The sequence below is a fragment of the Triturus cristatus genome, chromosome 2_1, assembly GCF_964204655.1.
Source record: "Triturus cristatus chromosome 2_1, aTriCri1.1, whole genome shotgun sequence".
Classification (NCBI taxonomy): Eukaryota; Metazoa; Chordata; class Amphibia; order Caudata; family Salamandridae; genus Triturus; species Triturus cristatus.
The window spans coordinates 65675527-65691524 of record NC_140581.1 but is presented as its reverse complement, the minus strand read 5'-3'; positions in this window follow the sequence as shown (position 1 = coordinate 65691524).

Here is a 15998-nt window from a genome sequence, read left to right as displayed (position 1 = left end):
TTGGAGCAGTAACCACACAAGACAAAGTAGAATCCGTTTTTTGCTGTAGGTAGCTTCTGAAGACTTTTATAAGGAAACTTTTTCCAGTTCCAGCTTGTCCGCTTACATACATCCTGATTGGATGAAATGATGTGCATGAGCACTCTTTTTTTTCATGTAGAAATCTGTGATCAATTTTGTTTCTGATCTCTTCATAAATTTGTTGCTGCTCTTCGTTCAGTTGTCTTTCCAAATTTTGTAAGTCTATAAATTCTTCTTGAGCTTGATTCATAGCCGTTTCCACTTCATTCATGGCTATTGATGCTTCATTTTCAACGATTGGTTGTCCTATGGGATCTTGACTGAGTGTTTCTGAACTTTGGCTGTCCTGAGAACTGTCTCTAGCTATTTCTGCTGCAATTGTAGTTTCCTGTTCAATTTCTTCATTTAACATTTGCAGATAACTTGAGAATGTACTGCATTGTATGCTGTCTTTGCAAGCATTAAAAGAATCTTCATAGCTTTGAAATTCTCCCAGTAGTTCATCCTCTGTACGCCATGGTTTAAACAACTGTAAAAGAGCCAAGTAGTAAAATTCCTTCTTGTCAGTAGTGTCGCAACTCAGCTTCCTGTGATTTATCAAACTTCCTTTTGTTTGCTTCACCAAACATCCTTCCTCACCAACGACTTTATATTTTCCATTGTTGATGTCTTCTGCGGCTTTCCGTAAATAAATGTAGTTCTGCAGCACTTCATAGAGACACATGTTCTCCAGATGTTGACTTCTCTTGGGATAATATGTGTCCAACATGTTTGATTTCAAAATATCTGTACTTTCTGGGTCATTCTCGGCCAAATATTCAATTTCTCCAACAGATTTTAGTACCCGATTTCTCATTGCTGCAAGGCCTAAACTTGCCCAAATTATTCATCTTGACTTCGAGTAGAGACTTGCAGAAGATAACCTATCTGAACATTCGTAGGATCCAATTTCTCGATGCAATAACATCTTCAAACTGAAACTGTACAGCTTCTTACTGACAGTCTTCTCGTGAGAAATCTCTTCCCACATTTCCTTCAATTCTGTTTTTTCTGATTTCGTAATGTAAGACGTTACATATCGAGCAACAGCAATGGAATTGTCAGCTACATACTGTATATCCATGTTAGCGTTTCACATGGATAAAATGACTGGGTTGTAGTCATTTATATTTTTTGATTCTTCTTTTCTTTTAAGGTTGTAGGTATTCTTAGGTGATTTTCTTGTGATAGTATGTCTCACAGCTGACATAAAACTGTTGACTCTTCCATTTGAAAGAACAGGTCTAGGAAATCCAAATCGACATTTAGTGTAGTATTTATCTTTGCTCTTTTATTTCCGTCGACAGTATTTTCCACACCGATGACTTTGGAAACGTAAAACTTGCTCCTTTAACTTTTTCTCTTCTGTGCTTTTTGGTATAGCACATGTTGCATATTCTTCAATGTAAGATAACACTGCTTCATCAGTATCTGTTCCAAACTTTGGGGCATCCTTGATCCACAACAGCATATGAATATGAGGAGCACCTCTTGCCTGGTACTCTTTTCTCCAAAAGAAATCTACTACTTCTCCAAGAGGTGGATTTTTTTTATTGCAGATGAAGGACATCATAGCCTCAAATCTATGATTTAAATATCTGCAAACATTAACCGGATCCAATGAGCACAGTCCTCCTGCTGTCTTGTATTCGATGTTTTTAATGTTTGAATTTGCCTCTCGTAGAAAATCCAGTAAATCATCCCAAGCGTACTCGGCACAGCTTAGTGTAACGAACCATGTTGGTGTTCCTAAATTCCGTAACATGCATTTTAATTCACCATGGCGTCGGTACCAATATTCATTTGTCCCACGCTGACAAGCCATCAGATTGATCAGTTGTGTTTCCAAATGATCATCTCGGTGCTGCACTTTCTCCATAAAATCCTTAGCAGACACATTTTGTAAATGTACTCCACTTTTTAAAATGTGATTTACTGCATAAGACAGTGCAGACAAGTCCCTTTCAAATAAAAGATGGAACAAATAAGGAATACTTTGTCGAAATCTGGGATCTTCAGCATATAGTCTTGTAGTCCGATACTCAGAAGCTGGAATCTGTTCCGGACGTTCATCGTATCGTCCTCCTTTTCCTTTAGGAAACAGCTGGGGAAAACATCGAGCTTCCAAGCTCTCCTCCCATACACTCACGGGAGTTCCTTTTGCTTTCTTCATCTGAAAGAGATCAATATTGTCTCCCATAACTTCTTTTGAATGAAGAGGATGTATGCTAAAATGTTCATAAATTTCTTCTTCCTTTGACTTGTCCACTTTTTCAATTTGTCCAGTTGGTGTTTCTGTGTCTTCTTGTAAATCTTCTTCTTCTTCTTCTTCTATATAAATTGATTCATACCATTTGTTATTCCTTTTCAAATACAAATTTGCTCTGTGTACTTTCCGCACATCTACCAGCTCCTGCCAAATCTTCTTATTCTTTGTAGGTACACCATTAACCAGAATAATTAATGGTTCAGTTTCCAAAGTATCCGCATCAATAGTTTCCATATTTTTTTTCAAATCCAAGGGCAAATACACCACTCTACCTTTTAAACCCCTCAGTAAATCTGAAGGAGGTAATTTACCAGTTTTGGGCTCCATACGTACTATGGTCTGGAACGGATGAACACATTGAATGAGTATAGACTCATATGTATTTAATTCAGAAAGTTCAGCAGGAATAGCATCCAATTCTAAATTATTATGTACAGCTCTGGTCGGCATTCTATTTTCCTCTAACTTGTTGTAACAGTATTTACAAATACGCTGATCTTCACCCAAATCAAAACAATTTTCAAGAAATATATATGTGGCAAAATCCTTCCACTTATAATTATCTTCATTTTCACTCTTTCTGTAGAGATCAACATTCCTAGTTTGTTTTCTATAATGAGTTCTGCGGCAACAAATACAAGTAAAATTTGGTCTTTCATTAGAGATTATTGCAAATTTTGTTATGTGATCATTAAATGTGTTACTTACAGAGGGTTCTACATTCTCTTCCACTTCTTCCTCATTTACTGTGTCCTTCTCTGCACTGTTTTGTTCAGGACCAAAGTAACAAAACTGAATTTCATCAACAACCTTCTCTACATCTGATACCGTTCCTCGGAACAGAGCCCTATTCAATTCATTTAACTTTATTGCTGGACTTTTGGCAAAATACAACCGTCTCACAAACTTTCTCATTTCAGTATGATGAACAGCCAGCATCCTAAAATGATGGAAAACACTATTACACACTTTTCTAGATAGACAAGCCAGAGAATGACACTGCAAACCAGTATTCTCTCTCACTCTGCATGGATCCAGACTTTGAAGCACCTTAATCTTCTGTTTTATACTTTTTTTACTATATTCTCTTAGAAACTCACGAAATTTGTCAATAGATTCCTGACGCACAGTGCAAATACCACTACAATTCCAAGTGTACACTGGGGCTTTAGGACGTCTCCCCATAGCCTCATCTGCCATCACTTGTACCTCATCTCTTGGAACCATTATCTCCTTCTCCATTATGCAACCATTTTTTACTTCGTAAGCACGACCTCTGGTGTCAACTGCATGCAGCAAACTATTACTTTGAAAATAGCTCTCTTCATTAAAAAAAGGTTCACTACTTGAACTATGCATCCACTTTCCTAAAAACACTTTACAAAAGTTTGTTCTGTTCACTACTCTTTTCCTTTTGCTATGTGATTTCAGTACATTAACCATTTTGTCTAGTGTACGCATCCTATTCAAAATTAAAATGAATAGTTTCCTTTTTAATTCTAATGCCTTTGCTGCAATGGCTTCAATTTCTTTTTTTCTTTTATAAAACTTTGTCTTTTGCTTATATTTCTTCACATCCTTTATCAAATTGGACATAACTCTTCTCTGAAACATTTTTCTACGTATCTCTTTAAACGCTGTTTTTCTATTTATGTAAATCTTTTCAGTTGCAGAAGGTATATTTGCATTAACTAAATTCTCAATTTTTTCCTCTCCTTTTCTTTTCAAAACATTCTTTCCAGTACAGACATTTTGTACATTTTTCATTCTTTTGAATATATTTTTTAGAAATTGTTTTTTCTCCTTACCAGAAGATTTTTTCTTTTTCCCAACATGAGCATCTTCTACTAACTTTGGTCCTCCAGTTGTCTTCAAATATAGGTTTTTTTTGTGCGTTTTTTGAACTCTGGATTTTGTAGGCATCTTAAATTTTGTTCACTGCTCTTCAGCAATACCTGAAAAAAACTAAAAAAAAAATCCTTTATTTTATTTAAATATATTACTACATTTCTTTTCACAATAGTCACAAAACGTAATTTCTTTGCCAATTTGAAAACACACTTATTACTCTTTTTTTTGGCAAGTGATAATCACTTTTACAGACTGACACATTATAAATCCAGTTTTCAGATTTTTTAAAAAGCCCATGTGCAGACTGCTTTTTCAGACCACCACCATGCGTATCCTGGGTGACTGCCTACACTCCAGCAAGGGCAACCAGCCTTAGTGATGCTGAATGTACTTGCATTACAGACTGAAACCTCAAACCCCACTCGCTTGTAAATACTGTGCATGATTATACATGGAAAGGAGCTGGGTGTGTGCTAAGAGTCTGCTTCTGCACCAAAAAAATCGCTCCCCCTTTTTCCTACTAATGCAACTGTGAAATCACCAGAGCAAAACACAATAAATCTCTGCCTGTAATTCCTATTTGCACACAGAGTCATGTTTTCACATTAGTCACAAAACGAAATTTCTTTGCCAATTTGAAAGCACACTTACTGCTCTTTTTTTTTGGCAAGTGATAATCACTTTTACAGACTGACACATTATGAATCCACTTTTTAGATTTTTTAAAAAGCACATGTCCAAACTGCTTTTTCAGACCACCACCATGCGTAACCTGGGTGACTGCCTACACTCCAGCAAGGGCAACCAGCCTTAGTGATGCTGAATGTATTTGCATTACAGACTGAAACCTCAAACCCCACTCGCTTGTAAATACTGTGCATGATTATACATGGAAAGGAGCTGGGTGTGTGCTAAGAGTCTGCTTCTGCACCAAAAAATCGCTCCCCCTTTTTCCTACTAATGCAACTGTGAAATCACCAGAGCAAAACGCAATAAATCTCTGCCTGTAATTCCTATTTGCACACAGAGTCATGTTTTCACATTAGTCACAAAACGAAATTTCTTTGCCAATTTGAAAGCACACTTACTGCTCTTTTTTTTTGGCAAGTGAAAATCACTTTTACAGACTGACACATTATGAATCCACTTTTCAGATTTTTTTAAATGCACATGTCCAAACTGCTTTTTCAGACCACCACCATGTGTATCCTGGGTGACTGCCTACACTCCAGCAAGGGCAACCAGCCTTAGTGATGCTGAATGTATTTGCATTACAGACTGAAACCTCAAACCCCACTCGCTTGTAAATACTGTGCATGATTATACATGGAAAGGAGCTGGGTGTGTGCTAAGAGTCTGCTTCTGCACCAAAAAATCGCTCCCCCTTTTTCCTACTAATGCAAATATAAAATTACCAGAGTTGTACACAATAAATCTCTGCCTATATTTCCCAACATGTGTAACCTGGGTGACTGCCTACATTCCACCAAGGGCAACCAGCCTTAGTGATGCTGAATGTATTTGCATTACTGAGTCCAACCTCAAACCCTTAAACTATTCTTTTTTTATACCAATACACCTTAATTTATCGTGAAAACATAGTCCATATTATTTTACATGTTCCTCACATTTAAATTTCTCCCAAAACAGAAAATAATAAATGCAACTTCAACAAAAAGAATTACATTTCTATTATTCATTTCTTAATTTACCATATACATCTCCTCTCAAACTCTAACCTCACCTTTAAAATTAGTTAGTTGTGAAAGAAATGTGGCACTCAAACAGCAGATTATCAGAGCCAGGATCTCTGTTCTCTACACCTCTCTCTTCTCAGCAGAACCAGATAATGGCAAAGTTTCCTTCTATTTTTCCACACATATACATGTAAGTTTCAAATCTCAGTGCTTCCCCCTTTTTTTCAAATGTAATCACACATTTCTATTGGTTGAAAACCAACCCTTTTCCAAAAGTACCCTTCCCCCAACTTGACTTCTGCCTAGTACCCTTCCCCCAACTTGACTTCTGCCTGCTACCATAGCAACAGCTCATGGAACACTGCTGTGTGGAGTTAGGTCAGAAGTTCGCCAAACAATGTTTCAATTCCACAGAGCAAGAGTGCTTGACTTTTCAAACCTTACAGCAAATCCATAGTACTGTTCTTTGGTAACACATTTTTCTGTACCAATACAAAACATGCTTCTATAAATTTACACATACAGCCTAGTTTTTAGTGTAGAATGGTATGAAACAGCCAATCAGTTCTTTTTTTTAATAAAAAAATATGTATGCCTCCATTTCCAAACTGTCTTTCATTTCTTTTTACCATTCTACTGAATTACACCTCCTGAGTGCATCCAGATCTCCTTTGAAGATGTTCACAGTGTGGATTGTAGGGCACAGCTATGTCTTCTGGAGTGAAAAGTTTGCAGAGAAAACAGATATGGTGAGAGACCTTGCTTTGCCAAATGTAGACATTAAATGGATTGGTCAGAGAGGGTTAAAGTGGCACCAATTGATGCCATTGGTGAAATCCTTCATGCAAATCCAACACCCTGACCTCATAATAGTGCACTGTGGTGGCAATGACCTAGGCACTTTGACTGGGGTAGGAAATGCTTATGAAGGACACCTTTGCACAACTGTTTTCTCTTTTCCCTAAAACTGCCTTTGTGTTTTCCAACATATGCCAAAGGCAAAAATGGAACTGGTCCAATCATTTCTGTCCGCAGATTGACAAAGCAAGAAAGCACGTCAACAAATCTGTTTCTGCTTTCCTCCGTGACTATGGTATGTGTTCCATTTACCACAACAACTTGCGTTACGACATGCAAGACATTTATAGAGGAGATGGTGTGCACTTCAATGATGAAGGGAACAGAGTCTTCCTCTTGAACCTTAGACTCTGCATCGGTACTTACTTGTAGGTACCACTAAAAAATAACTTTATAAACACAACGGCTCTTTTTAGAGCCCCCTAATATCTAAACACTTAAATCTGAATTTAATTTCTTTTATTTTTTTTTTGTTACCGTACGCTTACCGTACGCGTACCCCGTGATTTTTTTTAAAATCAATAAATGTTTTCTTTGTACTTTTCTGTCCTTCTTTGACCCCCTCACAAATGTAAGGGGGTCTGTATCTCTCCTCCTTGCCCCCTTTTCTTGTTATCACTCTTTTTTTTCTGAGTGAAACACACAAAATGGCGGCCGCCGCTTCCTGGTTTCGGCCGATTCGAATGTTTACTAAGATCTAAGAGCCAATCAGAATCGCGCTCGCGCACGCCACCGTACGCGTACGGTAAGCTTACGGTAAGCGTACCGTAAGCTGGCTCAGATATATATATTGATTTAAAGGCTATTTTCTCAGAATCTACTGAACAGATTTACACCAAACCTACAAAAGGCACTTCCTTGACCTGAGGACTACCTCTCTGCCAAATTTCTAGTAATTCTGTTCAGCCGTTCGGGCTGTAGCCCTGTCTAAAGGTCCTATGGAAAAATGCATGGGAAAAACGTGTTTTGGGACCCCCCTTTTATCTCAGCCCCCGCTTGACGAATCCTCCCGAGACTTTCAGGGTAGGAGCGGAGCGTAGCGCCCCACCTATTTTGAGAAATTCGCGAGGATTCGTCGACCGGCGCCAAAGTTATTCAAAATAGAATGTTGCGGATTTCCTATGGAAACAGGGTCCTAACTATAACTACCTACTGGCGACCGCCAGTAGGTAATATATATATTATCTACTGGCGGTCGCCAGTAGATAGTTATTGTTAGGACCGTGTTTCCATAGGAAATACGCAACGTTCAATTTGAAATAACTTTGGCGCCGATTGACGAATCCTCGCGAAATTTACAAAAATAGGTGGGGCACTCCGCTCCGCTCCTTCCCTGAAAGTCTCGGGGGGATTCGTCAAGCGGGGGCTTAGAAAAAGGGGGGGTCCCAAAACGCGTTTTCCCCATGCATTTTTCCATAGGACCTTTGATCCCAAACCCCAGGGCCGGCCACTGTTTTTTATTATTTTTATAAAATATATATTTATAGACACACCTAGGACATGCTGGACAAACCGTACGTACCTATCACCATGACGATTTGCGTGATATTCATTAAAAGGCGACTATGCATACAATGAATCCACGTGGAATGTATTTACACCACTAGAGAAGCTCTGACATGTCTGATGCCCTACCGTGCCTAATCCCGGTAAACACCCTAGTCGTTTATTTATACAAACATGGGTAGTTATTGACGGGCACATTTAATACACATGCACACCAAGCCATTCAAAGGGGATTCGACAAAAATTCGACCAAAACTATGCAAGAAACCCCCCTCACGGTTAATAAAACACACATCCACTGCCGGATGTGTAATACTTTTTATTTTACTCTCTGGAAAGGGGACGAACATCACTTGAGAGTCACAGCGCGCTCCTGGCAGAACCCAATGCTGTGTTACATCCACCATTGCCTGCTGAGTGCCACACACCTCTGTGTTGTATTTCACTAGCTAGTGCATATGCTATGACACTCTCTTGCCTATGTGCACTGTAACACCACCCCGTGAATATGTCATGCCACACTTGTCTTCGCATGGGTTATATTGCCCCATCTAACGTGCCTTCCTCGGTGCCTATGTTATAATGCACAGTGCTATGCCATACATATTACAATCTGGGATCCATATCTTTGTCACAGTGAATATGTAACTTTACACTCTCCAGCACATATTTTATATTACAACTTTAGAGACTAGTTAGGTTACACAACACTGCCCTGTGCATATTACACTCCAAGGCGCATATCGCATAGCACCCGCTAGAGCCTGTGCTATCTCGCACTCTCCAATGAATCTGTCATTGCGCACAATGTATTGCATATTATATTTCACGCCCGGTTCATCTTATATCACACTTTTTGGTGCATAGTTTATACCATACACTATATCTAGTTTTCATTTTCAATCGTGCTCTCAGGACTATGTTCTATATAACATAGACCATATCAACCTATATACTCATCTCAAGGAACTGATCCTTAGATTTATTTGACAGATTTGTGGTCATCTAACGCAAATGGTGTGCTTGAAGCTGATTCTCTCTTTAATATCTATATAACACTGTGTTCACCTACCCTTTTCACGGGCATTACATTTTGCGATAGGGGGTGGAGGGTCAGGGGGTGTTTCTGCCAAGTGAGCCCGGAGTCACAGTCACAAACGTCCTCTTCTTCCTGAATAAAAGTGAGATTATGCTGCATACTTGTTCATATTTTAAGTAGTTTGCGCAGACACACGTTTTAAAAACAATAAGGTTCCTAATACCCACCTTCTCTGAACAGTTAGCTTGCTGCCCCATCCCCCTCCTCCCTATCCTCTGTTGTGTGAATCCATGGACTAGCCTCCTCCCGCCTGCCATGCATGGTCTGATGTGCTGCCACAGACCCTCAATTTAGTATGATGTACCAGTCCACTCCTCCTGCCCTCCATTGCCCAATTCTATGCCCCATCATTGACCTCCTGCTTAAACTCTGTGCTTAGCTTGCTGCCCCTATTCTCCTTCCCCCTGCCCTCCGATGTCTTTGTGCATGCCCCTGTTCCATCCTTTTTGCCCACCATGTTCCATGGACCTGCCACTCCTATCTACTCTGAGTGTTCTGTTGAGCTGCCACTCCCCTCCCACTTGCCTAGCATTGTCAGATGACTGTAACCTGTCCCTGCCACCTCCACCCTGCCTGTCCACATGCCATGCCCCTATCCTCTTCCTCCTGTCCTACATGGTCCATTGTACTGCCACACCCTTCTGCCCTCCCTGGTCTGTTGTGCTGCAACTGCTCCTCCTGCCTGCCCCGTGCGGTCTGTTGTGAGGCCCCTTCCCCTGAACTGTCTTGTCTGTGCACAGGTCCTGACCCTCCCTTCTATCCTCCATCGTCCTTTGTGCATGCCCCTGCACCCTCCGTCTTGCCCATCATAGCCATTGTGCTGCCAATAACCCTCCCACTTGCCATGCATGGTCTTCTGTGCTGCCATGGCCCCTTCCCACCTTCCCTGTGTGGTCAGTTAGCTGCTCCTGACCCCCTCCCACCTTCCCTCCATGGTCTGTGTGTATGCCATCACAGTCTCATTGTTGCTCTTCATGGTGTGTCTTGCTTCTAGTGCCCATCCTGCCTGATCTCCATTTCTATCTTGCTGATCCTGCCCTGCCCCCTTGCCCCCAGCCCTCTGTTTACATGTGCAGACCCCTACTCCCTCCCTCCTGGCTTGTCTGCTCCATTGTAATGCCCCTGATCCGTCCCTCCTGCACTTTATGGTCTGTTATGTTGCAGCTTCTCTCCTGGCTGTCCATTATGGTCAGCTAGCTACCATTGCCTCTTGCCCCTTTGTTCTCTGTTGTCCATGTGCATGGTCCTGTCCCCTCCCTCTTGCTTTCTATGGATTGTTGTGCTGCACTCCTGTCCCGCATGCCCTGTGTCGTGTATTGTGCTGTGCAAACCCTGATGCCTGCCCTGCAGGGTCAGTTTGGTGCACCTCTCCATGTCCCTCCTGTCCTCTGTTACTCCAAGTCCATGTCCCTACCCCATTTCCTTCCATGATCAAATGTACCATACTTATATATATATATATATATTATCTACTGGCGGTCGCCAGTAGATAGTTATAGTTAGGACCGTGTTTCCATAGGAAATCCGCAACATTCTATTTGGAATAACTTTGGCGCCGGTTGACGAATCCTCGCGAAATTTTCAAAATAGGTGGGGCGCTCCGCTCCACTCCTACCCTGAAAGTCTCGGGGGGATTCGTCAAGCAGGGGCTGAGAAAAAAGGGGGGTCCCAAAACGTGTTTTACCCATGCAATTTTCCATAGGGACCTTTAGTCCAAGGTACAGCCCAAACGGCTGAACAGAATTACTTGAAATTTGGCAGAGAGGTAGTCCTCAGCTCAGGGATGTGCCTTTTGCATATATGGAGTCAATCTCTTCAGTAGTTCCTGAGACAATCAAAAGTAAAATCATATATATATGTGGCGGAGCCCAACCACACATCTCATCCTGAGATCTGATTGGCTGTCAGCACTTCATCCAAGAAGTGTTGGCAGCCATCTTGGGACCAATATACATGATAGCACCTCATTAAAAAGCATTGCAGTTAATAGAAGGTTTTAAGACTTTAGTTACATTATAAATCATTTGTTGATGGTACCATACTCATTTTAGGAATTGTGGTATGTTCTAAGGTGATTTCACCATGTGAAAAAGCCTTCTGCTGGGATATCATGATTGAGAGAAGAATATGTTCTCATGCTTTTCCCACATAGGTTTGGAAGGTGATCTATAAGCTAAACTGAGAGCTTATTTTCTGTAAATTCACATTATCTTTCTCAGTCATGTGAGAATGAAGTCTGACATTCTCAGTAAAACATGAAACATCCAACAAGGGCAGAGACTGTCAGTGGATTCCTTTCTGTTCTACTGCAGCTTCCCAGAGTGTTCCAAAGAACAACTAGAGCGCTAACAGTCCTACTTATGATAAACGTATGGCACACCTGAAGCCATCTTGCTTGGATTAAAGTGGTAACTCTTAAAACATTTAATTTAAAAAGGAACAAAATGAGGGGTTCATTTTTCCATAAATAGTATGATTAGTGCTGCAGAAAGAAAAATTGGCGCACATTTTGAGTGACTTCTCAAATCCTCTTCTATTTCATTAAAAAATTCTGACATGCAGACTGAGACATGCACTTTCAATACCAGCAGCAGTTTTCCCTGGTGAGCAGTAGCTTTACTACAGTGATCTAATGAGCAAAAAGAGTGCTAACATTCTGAATTTATGGCAAATGTGGGACACATCTGAATGCCTTCTTGATGGAATCAAAGTAAAAAACTGAAAGTGTTTCCTACTGAGGAGACTGCAGTAAATGAGGAAATTAGGAAACTTCATAACAAATAAGTCTCCCAAGATGGCCACCAGAGACAAAAGAGCCCAAATGTAGCCCAAATATCACCCAGATGTAGCCCAAGTATAGCCCAATGACAGAATGTCCCAGAATGTTCTTAAAAACAACTAGAGCGCTTACTGTCTTCATTATGACAAAAGTATGGCACACATGAAGCCATCTTGATTGGAATAAACTGGTAACACTTAAAACATTTAATTTAAAAAGGAACATAATGTGGGGGTTCATTTTGCCATAGAAATTATGATTAATGCTGAAGAAAGAAAATGAGGGCACATTTTGAGTGACATCTCAAATCCTCTTCTATTTCATTAAAACATTCTGACATGCAGACTGAAACATGCACTTTTAGTACCAGGAGCAGACTTCCATGGTGAACAGTAGTTTTACTACAATGATCTAATGAGCAACTAGAGTGCTAACATTCAGTATTTATGGCAAATGTGTGACATATCTGAATACCTTCATGATGGAATCAAAGTAAAAAACTGAAAGCATTTCCTACTGAGGAGACTGCAGTACATGAGGAAATTAGGAAACTTCATAACAAATAAATCTCCCAAGATGGCCTCCGGAGACAAAAGAGCCCAAATGTAGCCCAAAATCACCCAGATGTAGCCCAAATATAGCCCAATGACAGAAGTGTGCAAAACACTTATTATTTTGTGTTTTTGCAGTGTTATATAGTGCAGACTTGTCAGGTAAATGTAAATGTAAATGTATGCGTCTTGTAAAGCGCACTGCTGCCCTGAGGCGTCGTGGCGCTGTAGACCGCTGGGGAACCCGTCCTGGCTATCCCTGTGAGATGGTACCTCCAGGGTATCTCCAAGGTGAAACCAGGCATCCCCGGCGAATGTGGGGGGCCGTTGTGGAGATGAGGCAAGCTAATGCCCAGAGTTGCCGAGTGTGTTCCTGGTTGGAGTAGGTACCGAGGCGAGAATTATCAAGTCCGTTTTGACCCTGGTCCACGACCCTGCCGCGTCGGGAATTGAACCCTGGTCCCTGGCCGATTCTCTGCTTGCGGATCTGCCGCCTCTAACCAGTGAGCCACACCTCTCCACGTATTGGAGTGCTTTACATGAGCATTGGTTACATCACACAAGAACAAATTAATTTTGGTTGTAGTCATGGGGAGACTAAGTGATTTGACCAGAATCACAGAATGTCGAGATGAAGCAGAAACTCCAACCTGGTTCCCCAGTTGCAAAGTCTGCAGTTCTGGAAGTAACACCACATCCTCTCCCCTAAGTGCAACATTTAATCAAGTGGTCAACTGGATAAAAAAACATAAAGGTAACAAATAATTTAAAAGTGCTTTGTCGCTATTTGAAAACTCAGAAAATATGTCCTTATTTTAGTCTTTTAGAGCACTAACCATAATTTTGATGCCAATCAGACCCTCTCATATATGTAATTTCTAAAGGAAATGCTCTAGGTATTACAGTTTTGATTACATCAAGATGACATCAGGCGTTCCACACTTTTGTAATAAATATAGAATGTTAGCAATCTAGTTGTTTATTGGGATACTGTTGAGCGGCAGAGGCAGGTAGGAGGGTGCAAAGGCAACAATAAAAACCACAATGAGCAGGCAGAACGGACCGTGGCAGCACAACAGACTATGGAGGGCAGTGGAAAGGGGGGCAGGGGCAACACACCAACAATACAGGACTTGCAAGAGAGGCTGTGGCAATGTAATAGACCATTGTGGGCAGAAGGAAGAGGCAATGGTAGTACAACCATACATGCCAACAGACCCGATTCAGCCAGGAAACGTCCAATGTTTTTAAGCTCAAATGGGCTTTATTTGATCTGTCTCCTGTCTACAATCTCTTTTTTTTCAATGTAACTCAAAGGGGAAAATTAATACCCCAATTTTTTTTCAAAATCTCCCTCTTACCAAGTTCAAAATGTTCGCAAGTATGGTACATTTGATCATGGAAGGAAATGGAGTAGGGACATGGACTTGGATAACAGAGGACAGGAGGGACATGGAGAGGTGCACCAAACTGACCCTGCAGGGCAGGCATCAGGGTTTGCAGCAGCACAATACACCAAACAGGGCATGCGGGATGGGAGTGCAGCACAACTATCCATAGAAAGCAAGAGGGAAGGGACAGGACCATGCACATGGACAACAGAGAACAGAGGGGCAAGAGGCAATGGTAGCTAGCTGACCATAATGGACAGACAGGAGAGAAAGCTGCAGCATAACAGACCATAAAGGGCAGGAGGGACGGATCAGGGGCATTACAATGGAACAGACAAGCCAGGAGGGAGGGAGTAGGGGTCTGCACATGTAAACAGAGGGCTGGGGGGAAGGGGGCAAGGCAGGAGCAGCGAGATAGCCATGGAGGTCAGGCAGGATGGGCACTAGAAGCAAGACACACCATGAAGAGCAACAGTGAGACTGTGATGGCATACACACAGACCATGGAGGGAAGGTGGGAGGGGTTCAGGGGCAGCTAACTGACCACACAGGGAAGGTGGGAGGGGCCATGGCAGCACAGAAGACCATGCATGGCAAGTGGGAGGGTTAGTGGCAGCACAATGGCTATGATGGGCAAGAAGGAGGGTGCAGGGGCATGCACAAAGGACGATGGAGGATAGAAGGGAGGGTCAGGACCTGTGCACAGACAAGAAAGTTCAGGGGGAAGGGGCCTTGCAACAGACAGCACGGGGCAGGCAGGAGGAGCAGTTGCAGCACAACAGACCAGGGAGGGGAGAAGGGTGTGACAGTACAATGGACCATGTAGGACAGGAGGTAGAGGATAGGGGCATGGCATGTGGACAGGCAGGGTGGAGGTGGCAGGGACAGGTTACAGTCATCTGACAATGCTAGGCAGGTGGGAGGGGAGTGGCAGCTCAACCGAACACTCAGAGTAGATAGGAGTGGCAGGTCCATGGAACATGGTGGGCAAAAAGGATGGAGCAGGGGCATGCACAAAGACATCAGAGGGCAGGGGGAAGGAGAATAGGGGCAGCAAGCTAAGCACAGAGTTTAAGCAGGAGGTCAATGATGGGGCATAGAATTGGGCAATGGAGGGCAGGAGGAGTGGACTGGTACATCATACTAAATTGAGGGCAGTGGCAGCACATCAGACCATGCATGGCAGGAGGGAGGAGGCTAGTCCATGGATTCACACAACAGAGGATAGGGAGGAGGTGGGGGGGGCAGCAAGCTAACTGTTCAGAGAAGGCAGGAATTAGGAACTGTATTGTTTTTAAAACGTTTGTCTGTGCGAACTACTTAAAATATGAACAAGTATGCAGCATTATCTCACTTTTATTCAGGAACAAGAGGACGTTTGTGACTATGACTCCGGGCTCACTTGGCAGAAACACCCCCTGACCCTCCACCCCCTATCGCAAAATGTAATGCCCGTGAAAAGGGTAGGTGAACACAGTGTTATATAGAACATAGTCCTGAGAGCACGATTGAAAATGAAAACTAGATATAGTGTATGGTATAAACTATGCACCAAAAAGGGTGATATAAGATGAACCAGGCGTGAAATATAATATGCAAAACATTGTGCGCAATGACAGATTCATTGGAGAGCGCGAGATAGCACAGGCACCAGCGCGTGCTATGCGATATGCGCCTTGGAGTGTAATATGCACAGGGCAGTGTTGTGTAACCTAACAAGTCTCTAAAGTTGTAATATGAAATTTGTGCTGGGGAGTGTAACGTTGCATATGCACTGTGACAAAGATATGGATCCCAGAATGTAATATGTATGGCATAGCACTGTGCGTTGTAACATAGGCATCGAGGAAGGCATGTTAGATGGGGCAATTTAACCCGTGCGAAGACAAGTGTGGCATGACATATTCATGGGGTGGTGTTACAGTGCACATGGGCTA